This window comes from Taurulus bubalis (genome assembly GCF_910589615.1).
Source record: "Taurulus bubalis genome assembly, chromosome: 17".
Classification (NCBI taxonomy): Eukaryota; Metazoa; Chordata; class Actinopteri; order Perciformes; family Cottidae; genus Taurulus; species Taurulus bubalis.
Genome location: NC_136605.1, coordinates 8,345,095 through 8,351,374, shown reverse-complemented (window position 1 = coordinate 8,351,374; position 6,280 = coordinate 8,345,095).

Sequence of the window (6,280 nt, the reverse complement as noted above, 5' to 3'; positions counted from 1 at the left end):
TTTATCTTCTTGTATTTTCCTGGATGTTTTTTGACAAGCTCCAACAAGCCTGAATGTGGTGAATTTCAGGTGAAGCTTTTACCTGAAATGTCTACATGTTTGTCCATTCAGGCTACTGTTGGTATATTTCCTTCTCTGCGTTCTGAGATTAATCTTGTAAAAAATGATTGATGACATGTTGCCAAAAACAGAAAACTATTATACTTACTTGTTGATGCCCTGAAAATGTCTAAGCTACTGGAAAGAAGGGGGAAAGCAAGCCTGACACAGGTCCGTGCGGTCACAATACATTTCTGGTACGCGGATGCGTACGTTGCTCACTGCAATATTTTTTTCTTTTGGAGGAGGTGTGTTTATGTGATTTGGGTGCTGAGGAATTTTTCTGACAACAATCAACATGTTACATGAGTCATAAGACTCCATTAACTGATTGGCTGCAGTTGCACTTGCTATTTTGAGTGCATACATGCATCGTAAGATGCAAAATGCAATGCACTATGAGTACCTGGATGATGTACTCTAAACAAAGAGGTGGGTGTGGACACTTCTCACCCTTAATGCTTGCCATCTTGGCAATTGTCCCAAAAAAAAGAAGAAGAAGAATTTGTCATTTCCGGTAAGTGCACAACAGCCGTGTTATATTTGAGACAACATTACCTTGTCGAAATCCCAATGTACCCAGCGTACCAACCGAAGTTTCTGAACTGAGACACAGCATAACTCGGCAAGAAATTGAACAAGCGTATTACACAAAATGTAAAACTGCACTTTTAATGATCTAGTTTAAGCTGTCACAAAAACCTCTTTATGTTAGCATCTCCTAAACTATTGCTCCTTCTGAACAGAAACCGCCAGTACACACTTGTACGATAAACAAATGAATGCTATATTTCTCGAAAGATTTATTTAAACAGGACACATGGGCCAACGTCGTATGTTTGCCTATAGACAGTTCAGCCAGTTTGTCAGTCAAAACTTTATTTATATAGCATTTTGTATGCATGAAAATTCTGTTCACATCCCGTCATCCCTAAAAAAAAAAAAAAAACTCTAGAGAAATTCTTCTTGAGTTACAGAGAGTGATTGCCCAGTCTGTTTTTATATCTATAAAAAGCCCTTATATAAGCTGAGTAGTCAACAAATTTCACAGCAGACAAGTGGTACAGCATACATATATACACAAGTAGTACATAGCAATCCAAGGCAGCCTATCGCTGCCCGTTACAAATTATCATGAAACATTGCATGAATTTTTTTTGTCATTTTTTGCAGATGCAAAAGCTGTACAAGAAATCACTGACTCTTTCTTTCATCTTTCAGCTAATGTGTTGGCAAAGCACTTGGATACAATGCAATATCTTTTAACATTAAATACATGAGTGCATGTATACCATACAATTTAACTCAAAAGATCACGAGCTTCAAACATATGACGTCCTCTGGTGGTAAAGGGAGGTGAGCAGGGGGAGAGTTGAAGGGTGCGCAGCCGTGAGTCTAACATCTGGAAGCACGTTTAACTTTCCATTGGTCAAATTAACTTTTTTCACTTTTTGACAGGAGTTTAATCCTTGAAAAAACACATTACAAAAAACCAAACTGACAGAAAACAAAGAAACAATTGAACCATACACCATAATCTATATATTGCTAGGGATCATGGAGCCCAAGTATGTCTACCAGGTTGCATTCGGATAACCCGTGGTAGAATACTTGTATTGTTTCTTTTATAGAGAGAAAGTTTTACAAACAACAGTCAGTTAGCTCTGAGATGAGCAAGTGACGCCATAGTCTGTCGTTAATCAGGAGAGATTGTGCACTCTAAACTGATGATCCAAACAGTCTCAGCATTCTCACTGTTTTGGATGTTTAAGCATCAGTTAGGTGTACTCAGTTTCTCCTGATTCAAGGCTTTTGGTCCTGTTGCGTACCACAACGTTGTGGACAATGTATGGAAGATATATAATTACTGTGGCTCTTGTGTCTTGTTTCGTGTGTATGTATGTGCATGTATGTTTTTGGATGTGTTCCAGTATTTACATTGTCTACAACAGAGGCAAAACTGTGGCTCATCAGAAGCTGTTTCAGTCTAATTTATTCAGCTTTACCAACTGTTTTTCCAGGCAGTTCTTTGCCTGAAGGGAGTCATAAAGTCCATTCAGCATTGCGAAAGACATTCTGGATCCTGGATGCCTTGTAAAGGAGAAATGAACACTGAAAGGTGTTTTCCAGCACATCAACAAGAGTGTCTTGTGATTGTGGCACGTCTGATGCGCATCTCCCAAAAAGCAAGACGATATTCAAGAATCTGCCATTCACAGTGCTTGTTGTTTAAACTCTGTCGGGGGAATCATCTTGAGCAATGTCAGCCAACGAAACTTTAGGAAAGTTGAGAAGAAGTTGTCAGAAGTTTGCTCGTAGCCTGTCCTCAGGCTCTGTTTGTCCTGAAGGACTTACTGTAGACTCCTGTTATTGTAAATCCTGGAGCAAGTGTTGCCATTGTGTTACACCTCCAGTGCTGTTGGTCAGCCAGAGCATGAAAGGGTCCTGTCTTCCAAGACCCAACCGCAACAATTGCTATGATGTGGAAATTGTGCAATTCAGTAAGTAAAGACCGACTTCCCCTTTCAGCTACAGTCACACCATACTTTAAAGAGCTGGTTGTTTGAGTACATCAGAGAGATAAAACCCAGAATTAATGTTTTTTAGACGACCCAAACAAATCCAAATGAAAAACAACCATCACCATATCAGCTGTGTCCATGCAACACCGCCCAATCTTTTGCTCAGCTCTACACTCGGTTTGAACACCCACACCCTCATTAGCACCCACCCTTTAAACTCTGAGGAGTGCCCCAGACAGACAGACGGAGAGATAAGGAAAGGGTGAGGACGGTTGGGCGCTTATTGCTTTACTGACGCATATTGCTTGTTTACTCGCTGTCATTCCTCGTTTGTTCTCAACCTCTAATGCATTCCGAGTGATTAAGGACAGACCCCACAGAATATTTTGGTAGGGCTGTTAAAGGCCAGAAAACTTTTCATATGGAGTGACCCACTTAAAGTGTGGCACCCAATACAAGTCAAAGAGAAAGGGAAGCCATGGAGAAGAGACCTGCTGCAACATGGTACATTACATACAGTGCAGTGCTGGCGAGAGCATAAGCGCAGATGTGTTTGAGGCATATTCACACCATGCATATCCCATTCATGCTTTTGTATTCATGATCCCCACTCTGTGCTGATCCCTTATTACAAAAGCATGCCAGCAGCTCCAAGCACTACTCCAGCTGCTTTGCTTTACAGGTTTTTCACATCTTGGAGAGGTAAAGTGGAGAAGCCATTGCAGCATTACAAACAAGCATTATATTGCAAATGTATTCTCTCTAGTTAAAGTTTTACTCTGTCGCTTTCTTTATCTGCTTGTGTACATTCACAGCTCCATTAAATTGAGATGCAAAATGGGGAATTTGGCTGACTGACATTTCTGCCTGGGAGAAAAATCAATGGATTAAATTTGTTTTATCTCTTTACATTGAAATCCACTTGGTGCAGTTTTAAGGGAGCAAGTCGGTACCAGCAAAGCTCCAGATGTGAATAATGTATTGCAAAGCATCTGGTCATTCATGTCGTAGTCGGTGTTTGTGAATGCTAGTGTGTGAATGTTTTCTTTTGAGTGTGAGAGTTTGAGTTTGCTTGCATGTGTGAGCATGAGGTAATATCAGGGAGTAAATCCGGTGTCCTGTGACCGACTCTGTCATTAATAATAGTTCATGTCCCCGACACACACACATCCACACATACATACACACACATGCTCCGAGGACCCAGTGAGAATACCATGCTTGACAACAGCTTGGAGCACTGGGTACCAAACACCAGACAAGTGCTTGGCATCAATTGCTCAACTTTCCATGGACAGAGGGAGGTCGGGGACAGTCTGTCAGGAGGCTGAAAGGAAGTGAAAAAGGAGAGAGAGAGAGCGATTGAAGAGAGACCGAAAGAGAGAGGGAGCGAGAGAAAGTGCTAAATAGTGTGTGACTTCTGGTAAGCGCTGCCGTTTGATTAGGTTCTACCACCTGTCTGATGTGTGCCAGGCATATGCACTGCGGCATAGCTGGTGTCCTCACGATAACAAATGAAGGTGAATTCAATCAGTGAGTCAGACTGGCTGTTGGGCTGTTCTGAACGGTGGAGGAGGAGGGGAGAGTATGTGGTGTGGAGCCACAAGCTTTTGAAGGCTGAAAAGCAGCTGAAGCCAGCAATTGCAACCGTGTGAAAAGTTACTTGAAAAATGTAGTATAATGCCATATGTTACTGACTGAAACAAGTATTACCCACTAGCAAGGAATTAGTTAAATTACTTGCTCCATTAATTTTATCATCCAATGAGAAATTCCGGTATGTTTCTTTGATTAATTGAAACCGGACACATCAGACAAGGAGCTAAATCAGATGGAAGACAAAAAGAAAGACAGTTTGGAGGTATTTACTGACCTTCGATAGCTAGCATAACGTTAGCCCGGGTGACTGCATGCAGCTTTCCAGAAGTCCACACAATGACTCTGACTCACAACTCTGAACAAAAGCATCTGAGTCCTGAATGTGGCTAACGTGAGCGAGCCAGAAAATAAGACATAACATTTAAACAGCATAAAAGCATCAAGATTTACAATCTGATCATTTATATGCCAAATAAACTATACTAGGAATTATATAACCTTCCGTTCACTGGATGCACAAGGACAGCATTACAGGGACTGAACTAAATTGCAATGCACTGACAAGTGGTTTCAGCCGCTCAGATTATGTTAGCATTGCAGCAGTAAACACATGCATCAAACAGCTGCGTTTAGTAATAACCATACTGTGAAAAGTAATGCATCATTGCTTTTTTCTTCGTACATCCATAAACACTTTATGATTTTAATCATGAAGTGTTTGATTATGAAAGCATGTCTCTGCAAACGTGTGGATCTGTCTGCTGAGATAAAATGTAAAAATAGTTGTACATGATCTACAGTATATTCAGAGACCATAATTTAACTTCCTGGTAGAACTAAATGTGTGTACCAATATGCAGCATGGGCTGACATTTCTCTGAATCAAACCCAGCCTCATTTTTTAAACGAGTATGGAGTAGAGGAGGAGAGAACGCAATGACTTTATAGCAACCTATCAGGATACATGGACTCGTTTGCTCCCTTTCTCTGCTTCGTGACCCATCCTGGGTTTTCTTTAGAGGTTAACATACACAGCAACACAAGAGATGGTGACTGAAGTGAGCAGCTCAAAAAAATCATTACTAATACCAACAAAGCGCTTGCTCAACCACTTCCCCAGTTTCGAAAGATCAGTGTGAGGAGAGACAAGTGTGTGTCTGTTTGTGTGTCATTGGGAGGTGCCTGTGTACTCTGAGACTGCTGGGAACAGTCTGTAGTTTTTGACAAGTGTGTGTGTGTGTGTGTGTGTGTGTGTGTGTGTGTGTGTGTGTGTGTGTGTGTGTGTGTGTGTGCACATGGTTCAGATACTTCTCATCTCATTTGCCACTGGAATGAGATGAATACCCCCTCCCCCCCCTCTATCCTCCCCTTCTCGCCGCCCCGCTGGTATGAATTGCCAGGCTGATATCTCACTCTCTGGAGGTGCTAGAGGGCAATGGGAGATGACAACACAATGGCATTGTCTCTGCTGATGGGGAGCCAAAGTCTTAAGGGAAACTCTCCCGTTACTAGCCTCTCTGACAGTTTCCGAAAAACAGCAGGCGATTTTAGGGGTGATGCCATCCCCCTTGTTAGCGAAATGACCAAAATGCATCCCCCTTGTTAACCTGACATCCCCCCTCTCCATCTCCTAGTAGCAGAGAGAGTGCAGGGGTAGAGTTTTTTTTGTTGTTGAATATGTTAGTCTAGTCTACCTGACTCATTGATCCTTTATCTCACTGAAGTTAGAATCCATGGCCCCGACCTTATGGCTCTGAAATATCAGTAGCCTCCACCGGGCGCAGCTGCACCACATTCTGGCTGTGCCGCAGGCGCCGGAGCTGATCGCGGCCAATGTAGACTTGATCTCATTTTGTGATTCCACCAGACCCGCCGCAGTGTGTTTCAGGAGCGTCCCAAAGGCGGCTATCACTGTGCTGTGTAATGATAAATCCATGGCGCTATCCGTGGTGCTTAAGTTGCAGATGGGTTGAGTGCGCCTGCACTAGTTTGTGGGGTAAATAGTGTGTGTATGAGGGATTTCAACATTTGTGCGTGGTGAAGTGGTGCTACAGAGCTGT